The 8,573-nt window shown below is 38.7% G+C and overlaps 1 long non-coding RNA gene across 1 annotated transcript in view; it reads right to left on the bottom strand.

The window, feature by feature from the left end:
- Positions 1-1,762: 1,762 nt before the first annotated feature.
- The window catches only part of LOC148005851 (uncharacterized), a 108,887-nt gene continuing 102,076 nt past the window's right edge, over positions 1,763-8,573 (bottom strand). Inside the window, exon 3 of the long non-coding RNA XR_015620947.1 lies at positions 1,763-4,680. This is a non-coding gene — a long non-coding RNA (uncharacterized LOC148005851). The remainder of the gene's footprint in view (positions 4,681-8,573) is intronic.

The raw sequence follows: 8,573 nt of genomic DNA, 5'->3' as shown, positions 1-8,573 counted from the left end.
GAGATAGACTGCAAATTAGGCCAGACATTGGACCACCTTTCCTTCAGTTTCTTCTTCATTTATTTCCCTGCAGTTCTCTTAGAAAGGAACAGTTCTGGGTGAGAAATTTTGACTGTGGATTAGTAACCCTGTCCCTCCACTTGAGGCCCTGTCTATCTACTGGAGGTGGATTTTTTTGAGTTCCCTCTCTCCAATGTTGGTCATGTTGCCTAAGGTCACCTCCACCGAGTCCTTAGCATCTCTCACTTCCTTGGTCTATGGTATTTTCTAGATTTTCACATCCCCCCACCAATGTTGCTTATCTCCACTCATTCTCTTGTCTCTAAAACACGTTGAAATTAATATTAAAGAAACATATTTTTTCTAATTTTTTTCCTATTTCAATGAGATGTCAATGTTTATAAAGGTTTTTTGCCTAGAAAGCTCATTCTTCCAAGTCCATCCCCTGTTGGATTTTTCTTTTTTGCTATGGATCTTTGCTCCTAAAGGAATTACTCTTTCGGTCTAGGTGAAAACATGATAACATATCCTCTTCTTTGTTTCTGTTCCACATATCACTCACTGTCTGTAAGAAGAGAAAACAAGGAACTGTCAGAATACTAAACTTCAATCACACCCATTCAGATGTCCCCAAAGACAGGATCACATTTCTTTGGCCACTATAGATCTTTCTCATCTATATATTACTTATTTAGTATTGGATTTTTAAATTTAGTTAGGTGATATTATTGTTCTTCCTATGGGGTTGAAATCTCTTCAGCTCCTTCAGTCCTTCCCTAACTCCCCAATTGGAGTCCCTGTGCTAAGTCTGATGGGTGGCTGAGAGCATCAGCATATGTATTGGGCAGATTTTGGCACAACCTCTCAGAAGACAGCTATACAAGGCTCCTGTCAGCAAGTATTTCTTGTCCTCAGAAATAATATCTGGCTTTAGTGTATGCAGATGAGATAGATTCCCAAATGGCTTTCCTTCAGTTTCTGCTCCCCTCTTTGTCCCTGCATTTCCTTTAGACAGGAACAGTTCTGGGTCAAAATATTTGAGATGTGTGGGTGGCCCCATCGCTCAAGTGGGGACCTTACCTATCTTCTGAATATGGTCTTTAAAGGTTCTCCTCCCCTTTGTTGGATATTTCTACTAATGTAAGTCCAATGGATCCTTGGAACCTCTTGCTTGACTGGTATGTAGGACTTTCTGGTGGTTACCCCCAGTTCCCCATCCCCAACTGCTACACACCTCTGTTCAATTTCCTGATTCTCTGTACTTCTCTGTCTCCTCCCACACCTGATCCTTGATCCTGTCCGGCCTTTTTCCTCTGCCTCCTATCTTGCCCCAGTCCTCCACCCCATCACCACATATCTTGTGATTATTTTGATCGTCCTTCTAAGTAGGACTGAAAAAATCTACACTTTGATCTTCCTTCTTCTTGAGCTTCATACAATCTGTGAATTGTATCATGGGTGTTCTGAGCTTTTGGGGCAATATTCATTTATCAGTGAGGACATACCATGTGGTCTTTTGTGACTGGTTTACCTCATTCAGGATGATATTTTCTAGTTCTATCCATTTACCTGCAAATTTCATGAAGTCATTGGTTTCCTTTGTTTGTTTGTTTGTATTTTTGGGTTTTTTTTCTCTTTATTAACTTGAGTATCATTTACATTTCGGTTGTTATTCCCTTTCCCGGTTTTCAGGCCTACATTCCCCTAACTTCTCCACCTCCCCTTCTATATGGGTTTTCCCCTCCCCATCCTCCCCCATTACCGCCTTCCTCCCAACAATCACGTTCACTGGGAGTTCAGTGTTAGCAGGACCAAGGGCTTCCCCTTCCACTGGTGATCTTACTAGGATATTCATTGCTGCCTATGAGGTCAGAGTCCAGGGTCAGTCCATGTATAGTCTTTAGGTAGTGGCTTAGTCCCTGGAAGCTCTGGTTGCTTGGCATTGTTGTTCATATGGAGTCTCTGGCCCCTTCAAGCTCTTCCAGTCCTTTCTCTGATTCCTTCAACGGGGGTCCCGTTCTCACTTCAGTGGTTTTTCTGCTGGCATTCGCCTATGTATTTGCTGTATTCTGGATGTGTCTCTCAGGAGAGATCTACATCCGGTTCCGGTCAGCCTGCATTTCTTTGCTTCATCCATCTTCTCTAATTGGGTGACTGTATGTGTATGGGCCACATGTGGGACAGACTCTGAATGGGTTTTAAAGAAGGAGTGAAGCATTCGTATTTTGATCATCCCTCTTGATTTTCATGTGTTCTGTGCATCTAGGGCAATTCAAGCAATTTGGCTAATAGCCACTTATCAATGAGTGCATACCATGTTTGTTTTTCTGTGGTTGGGTAACCTCACTTAGGGTGATACTTTCCAGTTCCCTCCATTTACCTATGAATTTCATAAAGTCATTAATTTTGATAGCTGAATAATATTCCATTGAGAAGATGTACCACATTTTCTGTATCCATTCCTCTGTTGAAGGGCCTCTGGGTTTGTTCCACCTTCTGGCTATTATAAATAAGGCTGCTATGAACATATTGGAGCATGTGTCTTTGTTATACATTGGGGCATTGTACATTTGTACATACACTCTGTGTCCTCTCCTTGGTCTGGCTAAAGTTTTATCTATTTTGTTGATTTTCTCGAAGAACCAACTTTTGGTTCTGTTGATCCTTTCTATGTCCTTTTTGTTTCTACTTGGTTGATTTCAGCTCTGAGTTTGATTATTTTCTGCCTTCTACTCCTCCTGGGTGTATTTACTTCTTTTTGTTCTAGAGCTTTTAGGTGTGCTGTCAAGCTGCTGACATATGATCTCTCCTGTTTCTTTCTGCAGGCCCTCAGAGCTATGAGTTTTCCTCTTAGCACAGCTTTCATTGTGTCCCAGAAGTTTGGGTATGTTGTACCTTCATTTTCATTAAATTCTAAGAAGTCTTTAATTTCTGTATTTCTTCCTTGACAAGGTTATCATTGAGTAGAGCATTGTTCAACTTCTATGTATATGTGGGAGTTATTCCCTTATTGTTATTGAAGACCAGCTTTAGCCTATGGTGGTCCGATAGGATGCATTGGATTATTTCTATATTTCCGTATCTGTTGAGGCCTGTTTTATGACCAATTATATGGTCAATTTTGGAGAAAATACCATGAGGTGCTAAGAAGAATGTATATCCTTTTGATTTAGGATAGAATGTTCTATAAATATCTGTTAAGTCCATTTGGCTCATGACTTCTCTTAGTCTGTCTATATCTCGGTTTAATTTCTGTTTCCATGACCTGTCCATTGATGAGAGTGGGGTTTTGTAATCTCCTACTATCATTGTGTGAGGTGAAATGTTTGTTTCGAGCTTTAGTAAGTTTTCTTTTATGTATGTAGGTGCCCTTGTATTTGGAGCATAGATATTTAGGCTTGAGAGTTCATCTTGGTGGATTTTTCATTTGATGAATATGAAGTGCACTTCCTTAGCTTTTTTGATGACTTTTAGTTGAAAATTGATTTTATTCGATATTATAATGGCTACTCCTGCTTGCTTCTTCCGACCATTTGCTTGGAAAGTTGTTTTCCAGCCTTTCACTCTGAGGTAGTGTCTGTCTTTGTCTCTGAGGTGTGTTTCCTGTAGGCAGCAGAATGCAGGGTCTTCATTGCATATCCAGTTTGCTAATCTATGTCTTTTTACTGGGGAGTTGAGACCAATGATATTGAGAGATATTAAGGAATAGTGATTAGTGCTTCCTGTTATATTTATATTTTGATGGGAGGTTATGTTTGTGTGCTTTTCTTCTCTTTGTTTTGTTGCCAAGACTATTAGTTTCTTGCTTTTCCTAGGATGTAGCTTGCCTCCTTATGTTGGGCTTTATCATTTATTATCCTTTGTAGTGCTGGATTTGTAGAAAGATATTGTATAAATTGGGTTTTGTCATGGAATATCTTGGTTTCTCCATCTATGTTAACTGAGAGTTTTGCAGGATACAGTAACCTTTTAGGCATTTGTGTTCTCTTAGGGTCTGTATAACATCTGTCCAGTATCTTCTGTCTTTCATAGTTTCTGGCGAGAAGTCTGCTGTGATTCTTATAGGTCTGCCTTTATATTTTACTTTACCTTTTTCCCTTACTGCTTTTAATATTCTTTCTTTATTGTGTGCATTTGGTGTTTTGACTATTATGTGTCGGGAGGAGTTTCTTTTCTGGTCCAATCTATTTGGAGTTCTGTAGGCTTTTTGTATGCTTTTGGGCATCTCTTTCTTTAGGTTAGGGAAGTTTTCTTCTATGATTTTGTTGAAGATATTTACTGGTCCTTTGAGCTGGGAGTCTTCACTCTCTTCTATACCTATTATCCTTAGGTTTGATCTTCTTATTGAGTCCTGGATGTCCTGTATGTTTTGGACCAGTAGCTTTTTCCATTTTCCATTACCTCTGACAGTTTTGTCGATGATTTCTATGGAATCTTCTGCTCCTGAGATTCTCTCTTCTATCTCTTGTATTCTGTTGGTAATGCTTGTATCTATGGCTCCTTGTCTCTTCCTTTGGTTTTCTATATCCAGGGTTGTTTCCCTGTGTTCTTCCTTGATTGCTTCTATTTCCATTTTTAATTCCTTCATCTGTTTAATTGTGTTTTCTTCGAATTCTTTGAGGGATTTTTGTGATTCCAGTTGTCCCATCCTGCAGGACAGTCAAAGAGTGCAGAGGGTACCTGGAAGAGAATGGGGGGACAAGAGATGCAAAGAAGAACACAAGACAAAAGTCTGATCAAGGTAACAATATTATTTTTTCCCATGGCTAATTTTTTACCATAAGAGGGGTAACAGGAAGAGGAGGGAACGTTGAAGGAATCAGTTCTCTGAAAGGACTGAAATAGCTGAAGGGGCTTGAGAGCCCATATGAACAACAATGCCAACCAACCAGAGTTTTCAGGGACTAAGCCACTACCTAAAGACTATACATGGACTGACCCTGAGCTCCAACTGCATAGGTAGCAATGCATAGCTTAGTAAGGGCACCAGTGGAAGGGGAAGCCCTTGGTCCTGCCAAGGCTGGACCCCCAGTGAACGTGATTCTTGGGGGGAGGGCAGTAATGGGGGGAGAATGGGGAAGGGAACACCCATATGGAAGGGGAGGAGGAAGGGTTAGGGAGATCTTGGCCTGGAAACCAGGCCATTTGAAATGTAAATAAGAATTACCCAATTAAATAAAGATGAAAGAGAGAGAGAGAGAGAGAGAGAGAGAGAGAGAGAGAGACCAACACAATGATGGTTCTCATCCCCAAACTACTTAAATCTACAGTTGTTGCATTATTTACACAGTAGGCACTAACTTCCCTCAGTGGTTGACTGTGACAGTGACAGTGACATATAAACCAAACAAATGTTTTCCTTCCCAAACTGTTCTTGGTCCACCTTTTAGCACAGAAATAGAAACCAAACTAGGACACTCGCTAATTTTAATGTAGAGTAGCTACACTTGGCTAGTGGCTGATTACCTTGTTGAATACTTGGGACAAAAGCTAGGGTTTTATATGGAATTGACAGAAGGTGGTTTAAAATACACTGGAAGTATTAAATCAATCAATCAATCAATAGTAAATAAATAGTAGACTCAAAGAGTTTTATGGCTGTCGTGGGTAATCATGACTACCAACTTAAAAGATTTTGAAATCACCTAGGAGACTGTGGGCATGACAGTGAAGGCATCTTCTCCCAGCCAACTGTCAAGAGAGAGAACACCAGCCCAAACATGACCAGCACCATATTCAGTCTGGGTAAAGAAAGTGAGGGCTCTTCAAAAAAAAAGGGGGGGGGAGTGGGAAACATTTATGAAGGTCAAGGAAACAGCTCTCTTGTGGTCGGATGATGTCAACAGGATGTTGGTTTTTCAGAAAGATTACAGGTTTGTCATATCATTAGTCAGTAGAATGTTGGTTTCTTAGAAAGGTTACAGGTCATATCTTTGGGCATCCTGGTGTCAGATGCATTTCTCAGCCAGGTCACAACTTTGTCATACCATTATTCATCCTGACTTCCAGATTATTAGTCTTCTGCAGCTGGCTGGGGATTTTCCATGAACCCAGCCATACTTTCTAACTATGATGTTAATAATGGAGGGTTTTAAGGACATCGCTCCCAACATGAGTCATTGGTGTTCCGTTTGGGAATTTTTTTTTCCTGTACAATGTATTCAAGGCTCTTTCTCACTTTCTCTTCTATTAGTTTCAGAGTATCTGGTTTTATGTGGAGACCCTTGATCCACCTGGACTTGAGCTGTGCACAAGGAGATAAGAATAAGAGTGGATCCATTTGCATTCTTCTATATGCTTATAGCCATTTGAACCAGCACCATTTGTTGAATATGCTGGGGGTTTTTTCCCTCACTGGATGATTTTGGCTTCTTTTTCAAAGATCAAGTGATTATAGGTGTGTGGGTTATTTCTGGGTCTTCATTCTATTCCATTAATCTACCTATATGTGTCTGTAACAATACCATATGTTTTGGGGTTTTTTTGTTTTTTGTTTTTGTTTTGTTTTGTTTTGTTTTGTTTTTTCACTATTGCTCTGTAGTACGGCTTGAGATCAGGAACAGTAATTTCCCTCAGTTCTCTTTTTGTTGAGAATGGTTTTTTTGCTATACTTGGATTTTTGTTTTTCCAGATGAATTTGATTTGAGTACTGTTCTTTTTATCTCTGTGAAGAAGTGAGTTAAAATTTTGATGGGGATTGCATTGAATCTATAGATTTTTTTTTCAAGATGGCCACTTTTACTATGTTAATTCTGCCAATCCGTGAGCATAGGAGGTCACTCAATTTTCTGTGGTCTTCTTCAATTTCTTTCTTCAGAATCTTGAATAAATCCTTCTTTTTAATCTTTCTTGTCCTAGAGTGGGAAGTTCTGAGATCTTCTAGGACCTATCCTTTAATAACCTAACTATTCATGTTATTTCTAACAAACCCAATAATAATAGAATTGGAAATTCTAGAAAAGCAACAATGTATTTCTTGTAGTAGCATTTCCCAGTCCTAGCTCTCTCTTTTTTCTACAAGGGAAAACATTCGTGATTCTATTAAGTTCCACAGAGATATATAATGGAAGTTATGTAAATATGCTTAACTGGGTCACATTGGGGCAAAAGAATTCAAGGAAGACTTAATATACCCTTACTTACCATCTTTGTATTCTCATACTCTATCTGTAATTTCAGTCTGAGATTTACTTCTTAATTTGTTTCTAGAGAAATGTTATCATAATCTCCTCACCCTGCCTTTTACTTTTCTCTAATTATCTTCACTAATAGCAACAGTCCATACTGCTACTCACACAGGTGAGAAAGTGTAAAAACTTTTGTAAATCTTGGCTATAAATTGCAACTACACTGACCTGACTTAGGAATTTCTGGTCCTGCAAGCTATCTCCTATAGCCCGCTGCCCAATTACCAATTACCAAACTCCCAGTACTCTGGAGAAGTAGGCAAGTCATATGAGTTTTCTGTCAGTGTGAAGCTATCAACTAAATTGTAAATTCTTGTTTTCTTACATTCCTAGGAAGTTTAGTCAGACAGTCCACACCAAATTATATTGTGTAAATAACCCCAACCTTGTTACACAGTAGACTTATATAATTACCAGCGTATTGGCTCTACCCACCAACCTTTAGTTAACTGCAAACTTTATACACAACTGAGGTGTGTGTGTGTGTGTGTGTGTGTGTGTGTACATGTATTCTCTTTTTATGTTGCTACTATAGTCATTGCTGAATATTGTTGAGTTCCTTGGAGAAATCGTAGAGTCATAGATTTTTAAAATATACCTCATTATAAAATATTAATCATGACTAGGACTGTCAGGGTCTTCCTGCTGAACAACAAAAGCCATGCTTCTCTGTGGCCTTATCACAGACAGTTTATAATTCACTAAGAATTATTAAAGTCTTGATGAATTGTTTTTAATTTGGATGAGTCACACAATGTTAATTATTATTCAAAATTAAGACTTGCTGATATTTTATATGAAGTTATGTCTAATTTTCAGAGGTTAAATTTATATGAAATCCCTAATACATTGCATCTAAAATTTGGTTGGTGGAGTATCTCAGAAGTAGCATTTAATTATCAGGAATTTTTTCTTCAAATCAGCTAATACTCAAGACTTTAATTAGTCTGTGTCATCCACTGACCATTTTTCTGTCTTAGTAGAAGGATAAACTTTTTTAAAGTATTGAACATAAATAAAAGGAAGACAAAAGATGAGGAAAGAAGTCAAAATACCTGTATTGACAAATGGTGCAATCTTATATTAGAAACCCTCTTAACTCCCAAGAAGATTCCTTCAACTGCTACATTCTCAAGATAGTGGAATACAAAAAAAATATTCAAAATTCTATAGTCAAAATAGCTAATATCAAGAACTCAGGTGACAACAGATGCTGGTAAGGATGTGAAAAAAGAGGAACACTCCTCCATTGTTGGTAGGATTGCAAGCTTGTACAACTACTCTGGAAATCAGTTTGAAGGTTCCTCGGAGAATTGGACATTGCACTACTTGAAGACCCAGCTACACCCCTCTTGGGCATATACCCTAAAGATGCTCAAACATATA

Source organism: Rattus norvegicus, chromosome 5 (genome assembly GCF_021556685.1).
Source record: "Rattus norvegicus strain SHRSP/BbbUtx chromosome 5, alternate assembly SHRSP_T2T, whole genome shotgun sequence".
In the NCBI taxonomy this organism is placed as follows: Eukaryota; Metazoa; Chordata; class Mammalia; order Rodentia; family Muridae; genus Rattus; species Rattus norvegicus.
The sequence above is the reverse complement of the archived record's forward strand: the minus strand, read 5'-3'. Positions and strand labels throughout refer to the sequence as shown.